This window comes from Panthera uncia, chromosome D1 (assembly GCF_023721935.1).
Source record: "Panthera uncia isolate 11264 chromosome D1, Puncia_PCG_1.0, whole genome shotgun sequence".
Taxonomy (NCBI): domain Eukaryota; kingdom Metazoa; phylum Chordata; class Mammalia; order Carnivora; family Felidae; genus Panthera; species Panthera uncia.
In genome coordinates this window covers 42,272,928-42,288,527 of record NC_064808.1, presented here as the reverse complement: position 1 = coordinate 42,288,527, position 15,600 = coordinate 42,272,928, and the positions used below count along the sequence as shown (strand labels likewise).

At 39.5% G+C, this 15,600-nt stretch overlaps 1 long non-coding RNA gene across 1 annotated transcript in view; it reads right to left on the bottom strand.

The window, feature by feature from the left end:
* Positions 1-1,964: 1,964 nt before the first annotated feature.
* LOC125935661 (uncharacterized) overlaps positions 1,965-15,600 on the bottom strand; it is a 39,497-nt gene continuing 25,861 nt past the window's right edge. The window contains exons 3-4 of the long non-coding RNA XR_007461743.1: positions 2,697-2,794; positions 1,965-2,437 (exon numbers count right to left, since the gene is read on the bottom strand). This is a non-coding gene — a long non-coding RNA (uncharacterized LOC125935661). The remainder of the gene's footprint in view (positions 2,438-2,696; positions 2,795-15,600) is intronic.

The following is a 15,600-nucleotide window of genomic DNA, read 5'->3' as shown; positions in this document are numbered from 1 at the left end:
GCGGCAGTACACCTGATTCTGCTTTCTCATGCAGACGTAGGGCAGCTCGCCTGAGGCGGCCAGCGAGTAGATGTTGCAGATACGTGGCCGGCCGGGATGGCCCCAGCACAAAGAGCAGCAGAAAGAGTGTGCCTCCGAGCACCGCTGCGTCCTCCTTACCTCCCTCAAGGGTCCCCCAAGGCCTGAAACTGGGGCTGCAAATCCCCGCCATCCTGGGACCAGCTCGCCCTTCAGCCTCCCCGCACTCCCACTGGCCTGATCTGGTTCCATAGCCATTGGCTGGCTGATTGAAGGGCCCTCGCGCTCCCCAGGATAGTAACTCCTGGTTTTGCCTGGCTCTGAACCGGCTGTGAGGAGGTAGGTGTGACCTTTTGGGTCTAGGCTCTGCTCTAGGCCTGGTGAGACACCGAGCCAGATGGCCGTTTACAGAGGGTTGACGCCAAAAGCATTGAGGACATGTTAGCATAGCCTCCCTCGCTGGGCTAGTGGATCCTACCTCCCTTGTAGCCAGCCCTTTATTAGGGTGCCTTTTCAGGAACAAGGTCCTAAACTGGCCAGGTTATCAGCACTGCAGTCTTTAGCTGAACCTGCTAATTTTCAAAATCTCCATCAGAAAATTGACCATCAGTCTAAAGAGAAAATAATTTTACTATTTTGCATGTTTTATTATTCATCTGATTTTCTTCCCTTCTTGTTGAATGGATTCAGAATGAGCCTCACCAAAATGTGCCAGTTTGGCCTGTGGGTTATTTTGAGCTAAAGACAATCAAGGCTGGTAAGATTCAGGAAGAGCTTTTTACCTCTCACTTAAATGCCTAAAATAACTTAGAGGACCTGGTCTAAGAAGGGCCCTGTCACCAAGACATGACTGCAAAAGAGTACAAGCTAAGTGTGGTAAGCTGTGGGGAAGTTGGCAAGACTTGTTTGTTCAAATTCCTCCTTGTCCCATTAGACAGATATCTAATTACCAAACTGTCTGCTCTTCTTAAAGCCCTGTAAATTACTCTCCTCCCCTTTGAAAGCCCCAGGTCCTTATCCCATTCCTTAGCTCAGTTTGGTTTATGAGCCTCAACTGCCAGACTTGCCCTTGAGTCTTATATTTTTATGGTGCTCCTACACATATGAAATTAAATGTTTTTCTCCAGTTAATCTGTCTTACGTCAGTTTAACTAGTGGAAGAGCCACAAGAATCTAGGAGGGTAGGGGGGAAATAGCCCCCCACCCCAGCACACATTATGGTATGAAGCATTTTTATAAGTGATCCCTTAAGGACTGTGATAATTAAACAACATTTACCTGATCAACTCAGGTTACCTATCTTTCCATTCTGTGGTCTTCTAGAAAAATGGAAAAGTAACTGTGAAGATCATGCTAAATTCAGTCCTCAATTTTTTACCAGAGGCTAGTGGAGATGACTCAGGATGGCTATTGGGACTGCAGGTGAAACACTCTGAAGCTGAGGCACCAGGAGCAGAGGAATATCACCTGAAGGATGCCTGAGGTTAGTCGTGCCTCCTTTCCCCAACGTCATCAGGTTTGTAATGCCTGGGCTAACCACAACTGTTACGTAGTATTGGTACTCCGTTCGGAAGTGCCTCCCTCCCATCGTTCATTTTTAAAAAGGATTAATTTCCATTCCAAAAATATCCTCCCATTCACGTTAAGTAAGGACCATCCTTTCTTCGGCATGCTCCCCCAGCTGTATTTTCAGAGAACTGGAGACCGTCTGATAGACAAACGGCACTGATGAGATGCCTCCTCCCCCACTCATACCATCCCTTGAGAGCTAGCAGGGAGAAATCTCAAAAATCACTAAACATCTTTCGGAATAAAGATCCTCCCTTGTCACCATTTATTATATTCTGTTAGTGCTCAGCAAAGAGAAATAGCTCCCTTTGTTCCTCGTCCCCACGTCTGCTCCTAGAGTTATAGAAAACGATAAATACATAAATAAAGTTTGTCCTTGGATTTTAATATGACAGGGATGTTTGGTGGAACAGTAAATGAAGGATTTCACTATTTCATGGCAGGGATCCCAACTTCAGGATGTAGAGTGGAATGGGTATGTGAACAAATGTGAAAACCTTGTACATGACTCTGACATTTCTGTGTGCACGGCAGTAATGGTTTCAACAGAGAGCTACTGTGCTCCAGCGAGAACCTTTTTCTTACCCTTTGGGAATTGCCCCTCCATGACTCATCCTGAGGGGAAGCATCAGGTGAGAGTGTCTCAGAGGCTCCCTGTCAGTTCACGAATAGCTAAGATGCTGGCCTGAACCCCGGGTGCTTAGCTGACAGTCCTCCCCCGGTGCACAGCAATGCAGCCAGCACCAATGTGCCTCCTTTGCACACTTCATTATGTGCATTCCCGGTTGCATTTCATCAGAATTGAAGGAAGTAAGAGACAAAGAAGTGCCAAGCCAAGTCACATTGGAGCCTGAGACAAAAGAGAAAAACAACATATCTGGTGTTAGCATATTAAAATTTTGATATTTTGTCCATCGTGGATTTTTGCATTAATTTTGATTTTACAGAGTTATATTAAAATATTACCAAGATTTAGGGCCTCCCTTAAGTTTTGTTCCCAAGGTAAATGCCTTGCTTTCCTACTAGTCCCAATCCTGGGAGGTAGTACCCAAATGATGATTTTGATGACAAAGTGGTATATGGAAACAGGTTTGCCCACTTGGATTTACCTGGCACTCCTAGGAGTCAGGCACTGAGCTACGGCTGGCAAAGCAGTTGAGCCTCTGGGTGGGATTTGGGGAGCCTTATGAAAGTCTCTCTTTGACCACTAGAAAAAAAAAGTACTCCCCTTTGCCTTGAGTTCAATCTTTACCAAATAATTTATGAGTTAAACATTCCCTAAAATAAGCTACGTTGGAAAATGCAAACAGAGCACAGCAAGAGGAAGTTCCTAAAACTGTGCTTATCCATGCATGAGTTTATTCCATTTTATTAGAAGCAAGACAGAATGGGAGGCATGATGACACTGATTTGTTGGAGGTGGTGGCATGGTGGTGATGATGGAGGTGGGTGTGGAGTTTCAACAAAGGGGTGCAGAGAAGAAAAGGAGGGTTTCAATGAGAAACTTATTTTCTTCACAATTTTCCAAAGTCTAGACAGCTGTAGAGAGATAACCTTTCTCCCAGGAGTCATTCCTGCCATGTCCTGGGGATGCTCAGATGACCACCCCCCTGCCACTGCCTCTCCTCCAGCTCCCTACAGGAGCATCCTTTAATCTTGACATTTTCTATCCTTTCTTGTATTCAAATAGATTAGAACTCTAGAATGGATGAACCCTGTATAACCATCTTGTTAAAAACCTTCTTCCAAATGTTGTATCTGAGACTCAGGATGTGTAATGTTCTCTCCGAGGTCACACGAGACAGCACCAACACAACCAGAAATTTTGGCTCAGGACTTGCCACATGTTCCTTCTGTCATTCATCACAAAATTATTCAGCACCTACTAGATTAGTTACTAGGGATGTAATGGTGAACAAAACCAGTCATGGCCCCTGCCTTCCTGGGATTTATAGTCTTAGACGATGCAAACATCAAATAATCACAAATAGATATACAGTTACAGTTTTCAGTTTTACAGTAACAGTGTTACAGTTTTCTGAAGTAAAGAACAGTTCTGTAACGTGTATACTATAGGAAATATGATCTGTGTTGGGTGCCAGAAATAGCACTTGAGCCATAGAACTAGCTTACACCCAGGGACTTCACTTCCCCAGAATATTGTTCACTGCAAGTTTTACTGAAATTCTTCTCAGGTAACTGGTCTTATATGGAACGCTGAGTGCCAAGTAAGAAGGAAAAGGAAAGTGATGTAACAAAATCTATCCCTTAAAGTTTATAGATATCACTCAGAGGCACTTAAGTCCTAATTTTAAGGTATCTTATTCTTGCTTTGCAAATTATTTTCATAAACATTCTTCTACTGTTCTCCTGAAAATAGTAACTTTTTTTTAATTTTTAATTTTAATTTTTAATTTTATTTTTTTTAATTTACAACCAAATTAGTTAGCATATAGTGAACAATGATTTCAGGAGTAGATTCCTTAATGCCCCTTACCCATTTAGCCCATCTCCCCTCCCACAACCCCTCCAGTTTGTTCTCCATATTTAAGAGTCTCTTATGTTTCATCCCCCTCCCTGTTTTTATATTATTTTTGTTTCCCTTCCCTTATATTCATCTGTTTTGTGTCTTAAAGTCCCCATATGAGTGAAGTCATATGATATTTGTCTTTCTCTGACTAATATCACTTAGCATAATACCCTCCAGTTCCATCCATGTAGTTGCAAATGGCAAGATTTCATCCTTTTTGATTGCCGAGTAATACTCCATTGTATAAATCTATCACATCATCTTTATCCATTCATCCATTGATGGACATTTGGGCTCTTTCCATACTTTGGCTGTTGTTGATAGTGCTGCCATAAACATTGGGGTGTATATGTCACTTTGAAACAGCATACCTGTATCCCTTGGATAAATACCTAGTAGTGCAATGTCTGGGTTGTAGGGTAGTTCTATTTTTAATTTTTTGAGGAACCTCCATACTGTTTTCCAGAGTGGCTGCACCAGCTTGCATTCCCATGAAAACAGTAACTTTGAAGAAGGAAACGGTAGGTTGAATTATTATTAAATATAACCAGGCCAGTGTCAGAAATGACAGCTGACAATCTGAATATGAAAAAGGAAAGGATAATTATAAAATACAGATGTAAGAAAACAAAAAGCAACTCTCTTGGATTATTTAGGGTGGGGAATATCAATCTCACACTTCTCAAAACCTGAGGACATCATCTTAGGACGACCAAAGACAAAAATTCATGGTCTTGTTAGTTTAAACATGCTCATCAAAGAAGATTGAAGTTATTTAAGAACATCCTTTCATAGGAGTGCAGGAGAAGTATGTAGTAAATTTTTAGAAAGTTTGACTAAGTTTCCAAAACACCAAGAAAAAACTAACACTTGAAGGGTTGACGTCAGTTACCTAGAAAACATCCTTCAGGACCACTGAGTTCCTGACAGTGATGATGAAGTACAATGATGATGACATGAAGCCTCATAGCAGGGACTTGCTGATGCAGTGGGTATGCCCTGGCTCCTTTTCACTGGTTTTGTAGATCCGTACTCTCAGGGGGCATAAGAGATTCATCTGGGAGCGCCTGGGTGGCTCAGTCATGATCTCACGGTTTGTGGGTTCTAGCCCCATGTCGGGCTCTGCACTGACAGCTCAGAGCATGGAGCTTGCTTCAGATTCTGTGTCTCTCCCTTCTCTCTGCTCCTCCCATGCTCATGCTGTGTCTGGCTCTGTCTCTTTCTGTCTCTCAATAATAAATAAATGTTAAAATTTTTAAAAAAGAAGAGATTCGTCTGGTGTTTGCCTCTAAGCCAAAAAATAATTTTAATCATCGTGGAACATGACCTGGGCAATTCTTTGATGTCATGTGTGGAACTTGTTCACTTCTCAGAGTGACCAACCTGGCTCATCACACTGCATCTTGGGCCATCCTATTCAGCTCATTTTCTTCCAATAACTTTGGAATACCTCCTGTTCTTCAGAAGAGACATTTGTAGGTGACTGGTGGGACAGAAGTTTTATTTGTGTGGGGTTTGAAGACCAGCATTTTGAATATGAGAGAAGGAATGGGAAATTTTGGGGGCCTGCAGGAGATGGAGGGCCAGTAAGACTTCCCACTGGTATACCTGGATTCCTACTTTCTGACTATCCCAAATCATCCCACCCCAGGCCTGCTCCACAGTACCTTCACTGGGAAGTCTTAAAATGCTCTGGACCATAGTAACCTACACATCTGAGTCACTCCAGCCTTCACAACCCTTATCACTCTGATTGGCTTTCACTTCTCAGTGCCTTCTCTTTTTAATCAATTTCTTGTAGAAAACCAACCTCCATGTTTCAGAGCCAAAATATAATGAGAAAACAGACTTTGGGATAAAGAGGAACAATGGCTTTATTGCTTTGCCAGGCAAAGGAGACTTCAGTAGACTATGGCCTTCAAAAACTGCAAGCCTGCTCAGAGAGAGAGGTGGGGAGTGGCGTTATTGGGAGGTACAGGAGCTAGCCAGCTTTGACAGGAATTGTGTATGTGCTGTCAGCCTTGTTTGTCATGTTTTCAGGGTGGTACTGGATTCCTAAAACAAAAGGTTCAGAAAGTAGGAGGGGAGGTCTGTGGAAGAGAGGGGAAAAAAGGTTACTTTAAAATTGAGCTTCACTGAAACATTAATGCAGCCATTTTAATTTTTGTTCAACTTTATGCTATTAAGCAGTTTCATTTTGATGAGAATGATGCTGAATTTCTGGAGGGAAGGATGTAAGATTTCTGTCTTATTTTCTTGAATCCCAACATCCTTCCACATGGGTAGGCAGGCACTATGGTCCCTATCTATAATGGATGATTGGCAGCTGGGAAAGTCTCCTCTGTTAAGACTCCTCCCTAGAGGGCCCTCTAGGGAGAGTGATGCAAGCCATTTTTCAGGCTCAAACAGAAGGCATGTTTTGTCTCTAAGTTGGTTCATCAGGCAAACACTTGGGAAGCATTTATCCACAGCAAGGCATCATACCATTTGCATTGAACTTGTTCTCAGAGAAGCAAAAGCCCAGATACAAAGGCAGGTCTGTTTCAGAGAAGCAGGAATAAGCCCTACTGACACTGGTCTGAAGAGCAGTCTTTCCTCCTTTAATGTCTTCTTTTGAGTATATCTCACTCCTATCTGGAAGATGGAGCAGTAATTTTCTTGATTATGCTTCATGCCACAATGATACATCCTTGCATCTGTTGGCCATACTTCTAGAAGGCAGAGGGTGACCTGATATTATAGTAGTGTAGGGTTAACATGGCACAAAGCTTACAGCAACTTAGAGGATTTTAGAATTAGAAGAAACATCAAGAAGCATTCACTGGTCACAGAACACAGATTTGTGTTTGCAAACCACTCAAAAGTCATGATAAGAGTCACAGGACAGCTCAGGACCTGTGGCAGCACACAATCAAATTCCAGCCCCCACTCCACCCCCCACGCCGTGTAGGGTTTAGCTTATTAGGAAGGTGCAGCAATAACATGCTGGTCGTAACTGTGCCAAGAGATCTTCACCAGCCAGAGATTTAATCGAAACAGATATAAGTAATATGTCTGGTGGAGAATTTAAAGAAAAATCATAAGGATACTCACTGGACTTGAGAAAATCATGGAAGACATCAGGGTATCCTTTATCACAGAGATAAAGGAGTTAAAAAAACAGAAATGAAAAATACAGTGAGATTTGAAACCATCTGAATGTAATGACTACAAGGATGGAGGAAACAGAGGAACGAATAAGTGGTGTGGAAGATAGAATAATGGAAAATAATGAAGCTGAACAAAAGAGAATGAAGAACTATGAATCATGAGAATAGACTTAGGGAACTCTTGACTTGGTCCAACATAGTAACATTTGTATCATAGGAGTCCCAGGAGAAGAAGAGAGAGAAGGGAGGGCAGAAAGTTTATTTGAGGAAATTATAGCTGAAAATGTCCCTAACCTGGAGAAGGAAACCGATATCCAATTCCAGGAGGCACAGAGAACTCACATCAAAAGCAACAAAAGCAGGTCAACATCAAGGCATATTGTAGTTAAATTTAGAAAATTTGGGGGCGCCTGGGTGGCTCAGTCAGTTGGGCATCCGACTTCAGCTCAGGTCATGATCTCGTGGTCCATGAGTTCGAGCCCCGCGTCCAGCTCTGTGCTGACCGCTCAGAGCCTGGAGCCTGTTTCAGATTCTGTGTCTCCCTCTCTCTCTGACCCTCCCCCATTCATGCTCTGTCTCTCTCTGTCTCAAAAATAAATAAACGTTAAAAAAAATTTAAAAAATTTGCTGATAAAAAATCCTAAAAGCAACAAGACAAAAGAAGTCCCTAACTTACAAGGAAAGACCCATAAGGCTAGCTGAATTTCTCTACACAAAAACTTGGCAAGCCAGAAGGGAGTGGCATGATACAGTTAATGTATCAGTGGGGAAAATCTGCAGCCAAGAATACTCAATCCAGCAAGGCTATCATTCAGAATAGAAGGAGAGATAGTTTCGCAGACAAACAAAAACTAAAGGAGCTCATGACCACTAAACCAGCCCTGCAAGATATATTAAAGGGGACTCTTTGGGGGAAAAACAAAAGTAACAAGGAGAGGAACAGAGAAATTTTTGAGAAAAAAATGGCAAAGCAAGTAATAAAATGGCACTAAATCCATATCAATAATTACTCTGAATGTAAATGGTCAAAATGCTCCAATGGAAAGGCATAGGGTGTCTGAATGGATAAAAACCCAAGCTCCATCTATATGCTGCCTACAGGAGACTCATTTTAGACCTAAAGACACCTGAATATTGAAAGTGAGGGATGGAGAAACATTTATCATGCAAATGGAAGTCAAAAGAAGTCCAGAGTAGCAATTCTTATATCAGACAAACTAGATTTTAAACCAAAGACTGTAAAGGAGATGAAGAAGGACTCTATATCATAGTAAAGGGAGCTATCCAACAAGAATAATATTTATGCCCCAAACATGAAAGAATCCAAATATATAAAACTAATAAAAAACAAATAGGGCCTCATTGATAATAATTGTTTTTAGACAGATCATCTAAGCAGAAAATCAACAAGGCAACAATGGCTTTGAATGACACACTGTACCAGATGGACTTAACATATATTCAGAATATTTCATGCTGAAGCACCAGAATACACATCCTTTTCTAGTGCACATGGGACATTCTCCAGAGTAGATCACATACTAGGTCCGAAATCAGGCCTCAAAAAGTACAAACAAATTTAGATCATACCATGCATATTTTCTGACTACAAGACTATGAAACTTGAAGCCAGCCACAAGAAAAAATTTAGAAAGAGCACAGATACATGTAAGGTAACAACATGCTACTAAAGAATGAATGGGTCAACCAGGAAATCAAAGAAGAAATAAAACAAATACATGGAAACACATGAAAATGAAAACATGATGGTTGAAAACCTTTGGGATGCAGCAGAAGCAGTCATAAGAGGGAAGTATATAGCAATACAAGCCTACCTCAAGAAGCAAAAATATCTCAAACAACTTACTCTTACTCCTAAAGCATCTAGAAAAAGAACAACAGGGGCACATGGGTGGCTCAGTCAGTTGAGCATCCAACTTCAGCTCAGGTCATGATCTCACAGTTTGTGAGTTTGAGCCCCACATCGGTCTCACTGCTGTCAGCACAGAGCCTGCTTTGGATCCTCTGTCTCCCTCTGTCTGCCCTTCCCCTACTTGCGCTCTCTCCAAAATAATTTTTTTTTTTTAAAAAAGAAAAAGAACAACAAATGGAGCCTAAAGCCAGCAGAAGAAGGGAAATAATAAAGATTAGAACAGAAATAAATGATACAGAAACTAAAAACGAACAAACAGACCAGATCAATGAAACCAGGGGCTGGTTCTTTGAGAAAATTAATAAAACTGATAACCCCCTAGCCAGACTGATAAAAAAGAAAATAGAAAGGATCCAAATAAATAAAATCAGAAATGACAGAGGAGAAATAACAGCCAACAGCATAGATATACAAACAATTAAAAGAGAATATTATGAAAAGTTATATGCCAATAAATTGGATATCCTGGAAGAAATGAATAAATTCCTAGAAACATATAAACTACCAAAACTGAAACAGGAAGAAATGGAGAAGTTGAACAGACTGAAACCAGCAAAGAAATTGAATCAGTAATCAGGAATCTCCCAACAAACAAAAGTCCAGGGCCACATGACTCCACAGGGGAATTCTACCAAATATTTGAAGAACGGTTAATACCTCTTCTTCTCAAAGGGTTCCAAAAAGTAGGAATGGAAGGAAAATGTCCAAACTCATCCTATGAGGCTAGCATTACCTTGATTCCAAAACCAAAAACCCCACTAAAAGAGAATGACAGGCCAATATCCCCGATGAACATTGATGCAAAAATTCTCAACAAAATACTAGCAGATCAAATCCAACAATACGTTAAAAGAATCATTCATCACAATCAGGTGGGGTTTATTCCTGGGCTGTGAGGGTGGTTCAGTATTCACAAATCAATCAACATGATACACCACATTAATAAAAGAGGATAATAACTATGTGGTCCTCTCAATAAAGAAAAGGCATTTGACAAAGTGTTGCATCCAGTTTTGATAAAAACCCTCAACAAACTAGGGATAGAAGTAATGTACCTCAGCATAATAAAGGCCATATACAAAAACCCCACAGCTGATATCCTCAATGGGGAAAAATGGAGAGCTTTTCTCTATGATCAGGAACAAGAGAAGAGTTTTCCTCTGTGGTCAGGAGCAAGAGAGGGATGTTGACTCTCACCACTGTTATTTAACATAGTATTGGAAGTCCTAGCCTCAGCAATCAGACAACAAACAGAAATAAAAGGCATCCAGATTGGCAAGAAAGAAGTCAAATGTTCACTGTTTGTAGATGACATGATACTCCACCAAAAAAAAATTCCTAGAACTGATAACATGAATTTAGTAAAGATGCAGGATACAAAACCAAGTTACAGAAATCTGTTGCTTTTCTGTACACTAATAATGAAGGAGCAGAAAATCAAGGAATCGATCCCATTTGAAACTACAGCAAAACCCATAAGATACCTAGGAATAAACCTAACCAAAGAAGGAAAAGATCTTTACTCTGAAAACTATAAAACACTGATGAAAGAAACTGAAGATGGCACAAAGACATGGAAAGACATTCTACGCTCATGGATTGGAAGAACAGATATTGTTAAAATGTCTATACTACCCAAAGCAATCTACACGTTTAGTGCAATCCCTATCAAAATACCACCAGCATTTTTCACATAACTAGAACAAACAATCCTAAAATTTGTATGGAACCGCAAAAGACCATGAATAGCCAAAACAATGTTGAAAAAGAAAAGCAAAGCTGGAGGCAGCATAATTTTGGACTTCAAGGTATATTACAAAGCAGTCATCATCAAGACAGCATGGTACTGGCACAAAAACAGACACATAGATCAATGGAACAGAATAGAAAACCTAGAAATGAACCACAAATGTATGGCTAACTAATCTTCAACAAAGCAGGAAAGAATATCCAATGGAAAAAAGATAGGCTCTTCAACAAATGGTGTTGTGAAAACTGGGCAGCAACATGCAAAAGAATGAACCTGGACCACTTTCTTACACCATATACAAAAATAAACTCAAGATGTATGTGAGACCTAAATGTGAGACAGGAAACCATCAAAATCCTTGAGGAGAACACAGGCAGTAATCTTTTTGACATCGGCCATAGCAACGTCTTACTAGATATGTCTCTTGAGGCAAAGGAAGCAAAACCAAAAATAAACTATTGGGACTTCATCAAAATAAAAATCTTCTGCACAGTGAAGGAAACAATCAACAAAACTAAAAGGCACCTTCAGAATTAAGATATTTGCAAATGACATATCTGACAGAGGGTTAGTATCCAAAATCAGTAAAGAACTTATAAAACTCAATACCCAAAAAACGAATAATCCAGTTAAAAAATTGGCAGAAGACATGAATACACATTTTCCCAAAGACATCCAGAGGGCTAACAGACACATGAAAAAGTGCTCAATGTCACTCATCATCAGGGAAATACACATCAAAACTTCAATGAGATATCACCTCACACCTGTCAGAATGGCTAAAATTAACAACACAGGAAACAACAGATGTTGGGAGAGGATGCAGAGAAAGGGGAACCTTCTTACACTGTTGGTGGGAATGCAAACTGGTGCAGCCACTCTGGAAAACAGATTGGAGTTTCCTCAAAAAGTTAAAAATAGTACTACCCTACAGCCCAGCAATTTCACTACTAGGTATATACCCAAAGGATACAAAAATATTGATTTGAAGGGATATGCTGTGATGTTTATAGCAGCATTATCAACAACAACCAAATTATGGAAAGAGCCTAAATGTCTATCAACTGATATATGGATAAAGAATATATGGTATCGAAATACAATGGAATATTACTCAGACATAAATAATGAAATCTTGTCATTTGCAATGTCATGGATAATCCTGGAGAGTATTATGCTAAGTGAAATAAGTCAGTCAGAGAAAGACCAATACCATTTGAGTTCACACATATGTGGAACTTCAGAAGCAAAAAAAGAGATACTTGTTGTGGGGGGGGGGGGGGGGAAAGAGAGGCAAACCAGGAGACAGACTCTTAACTATAGAGAACAAACTGAAGGTTACTAGATGGGAGGTGAAGGGGGGGGTGTTAAATAGGTGATGGGTATTAAGGAGGGTATGTATGATGAGAACTGGGTATTGTATGTAAGTGACAAATCACTAACTTCTACACCTGAAACTAATATTACACAGTATGTTAACTAACTGGAATTTAAATAAAAACTTGAAAAAAAACCCCAGATTTATTAACACAGAATCAATTGAGTTGAGAAACTTTCAATCTATATGTTAGGAAATTTTAGGATTTACTCTGAAATAAATGGGTAAATACATAATTTTCTGTTGCAAAACTGGAATTTTCTGGGAACCTGGAAGTTTCCCACACTTCATATCTTTGGGTTATTTATATATTGACATTTCATTTTTCTTACAACCAGTTTGGTCTTAAAAGACTTAACTACGTTAAATTTTTTTTTAAGTTTATTTATTTATTCAGAGAGAGATAGCACAAGCTGGGGAGGGGCAGAGAGAATGAGAGACAGAATCTCAAGCAGACTCCTTGCCATCAGCAGAGCCTGATGCAGGGCTCGAACTCACAAATTGTGAGATCAAGACCTGAACCAAGATCATAAGTCAGATGCTTAACCTACTTTGCTACCCAGGTGCCCCAACTTAACTACGTTTTCAAAAAGCACATACATTAGCCTAAAAAAAAAACAAAACAAAACAAAACAAAAAAAACAGGTATCTTAACAAACATGGTAGAAAAAAAGAAGTCTGTGGACTAATATATTTTAATAAAAAGCCTATGGTGGAATTGCATAAATGTTGATTTTTAGATTGATATAAATTGGGAATATTGTTACTAATGCTAGTTTAACAAATTAGTAGAATGTAAGTATCTTATTTTTTGTCTCAAGTTTTAGTTTGGGTACTTTTCATATTTATGTGTCAATATCTTTAGAACATAATCTTACAGTTAGGTTTACAGTCACATTTTCAAAATTACCCCCATTTTCGCTCATGGTAAAGCTACATAATTGGTATTAAAATGAATATCTTTCTTCATACAGGATTTTCTGTGTTTGAGATAATCTCTTTGGTGTAAATTTCCAAATGTAGCACATTAACATATATTAAGGTTCTTGAGAGAAACACAACCAATAGGAGACAGACAAACAGATTGATAAAGAGGAGATTTATTATAAGAATTGGCTCATGCCATTATGGAGGCTGAGAGATCCTATTGATGAAGTTTTGGGATGATGAGGGTTCATGAGGTCCAGAGCTGATGGCCAAGAAAGAGTTCTTGAAGGTGTCTTTGGTGCAAAGTGATTTTATTAAAGCTGGGACAAGACCCATAGCCAGGAAGAGCTGTGCTGTGTGAGGGGTGACCATTTTATGGAAATCAGGGGAGATAAAGTCAAGAGGGAGTTTCCAAAGAGAATTTGACATGCTAAAGACTTACTGGAGGCCTAGCTATTGTCAGCTAAGGTTTTTTCCCCTCTAGCAAAGCAATAACATTAAGACAGTAAGGAGTTCCTGGACTTCAGACTATGATAGGATTGCCTTTGGTAAACTGGTGGAGCCTCTTATCAGTTTGACCATTTGTCCTTTCCTGCTTTTGGGTAGCTGGGAGTGTCCAAGGAATATCATACATATCCCACCTCGGGGGAGGGGGTGTGCTAGCTTGTGCTTTGTCCCTCAGCTTGCCTCAGGCTCCCTTATCACTATGATCTGCTTCCTGCTAACTGGAGAGCCAGGAAAGCCAGTGGAGTAAGTATGAGTGCAAGAGCTCAAGAGACCCAGCAGCACCAGTGTCTGTGGACAGAAAATAGATGTCTCCACCCAAGCAGAGTTCAAATTTGTCCTTCCTCTGCCTTTTTGTTGTGTTCAGGCCCTCAGCTCACCACCATCAGTGAGGGTCGTCTTTACTCATTCTATGGATTCAAATACTAATCTTTTCCAGAGACACCTTTTAAGGACACACCCAGAAATAATGTTTTACCAGCTATCTGGGAATCCCTTAGCTCAGCTGACACATGAAATTAACTATCACATTACATTACTGCCAGATCACTAACCAAAATTCCCATTTGGGTACCCTGCTACCTGAATTTGTAAGCTCCCCAAGGACAAGTGCCATAGTTCTTTTTGATAATATCCTATAATACAGCAGACTAGCAACCATTTCATTTTCTTTCTGCTTTACCTTACAATAGACTCTTTAATACAAGGCTTTTGGCTTTCTTCTTTGAGAACTATAATCTCTGTGCAGTTTGGAACACTCCAGTTAATTAGAGATCTTCAAATAATGCCAAGATAGAGGAATGGCCAGGCTTAGAAAAATGCTGTCTTGTTCACACTTGAGTTGATCCAAAAGCAGTATTTTAACCTAAGCCCTAAAATATAGTTTTTCAGTAACTATTATCCCAGGAGAAATGAAAACTTTGAAAAAAATGCATTTTAGCTGCATAATATTGATGAGGGAGAGCATAAGGCATGCTGAGGGTTAAACACAAGCTAACCACCCCTCAGGTGGGATTTGTGTGATATTCCTCAGGTACTTCTGGCTGCTCAAGAACAAACGGGAAAACAAATGGTTACACTGATAGTCTCCATCATTTAAAAATATCTTTCCAATAGCCTAATCTCCTGTATCTCCCTACTGTCTTTGCCAGAGGGAAAAAAAAGTTTTATGAATGTGTTTGTGTGTGTGTGTGTGTGTGTGTGTGTGTGTGTGTATTTCTGTGATGGTGGTATTAAATTTCCAGAGAGAACAAAAATGTGTTGAAAAAATAGTTAATCCTTTCAGATTATTTTAGAATGTATTATAAAATACAACTTCTACTTTCAAACTAAATTATGGTAATTGGCCATCACTTCCCCAATAAAAGTTATAAAAATAGTTAAGTGGTAAACTACAAGTAAAATAGTTGTGGAGGAAATACCTTGATTATTTAAAAAGCTCTTAAATATATGTAAGAGCTTATATATATATATATATATATATATATATATGTGTGTGTGTGTGTATATGTGTGTGTATATATATATATATATATATATACATATACAAGACTATGTTTGAAACTCTCAAGAAATTACTAAGCAAAGGGCATGAGAAAATATATAATTCATAAAAGAGGAATTACAACAAGTAAATATATATAATAAAAGTGTACAACCTCACTTGTGGTAACAAATGCAAAATACAATCTCTGAAATTCATAGCAGCTTTATTCAGAAAATATAGCTGGACACAGCCCATGTGTCTATCAACAGGAGAATCAACAAATCCCTGTGGTATATGCATGCAGTGGAATATAGCTCAGTAATGAAAAGGGAAAAGAAAACCTGCCGGTACTTGAA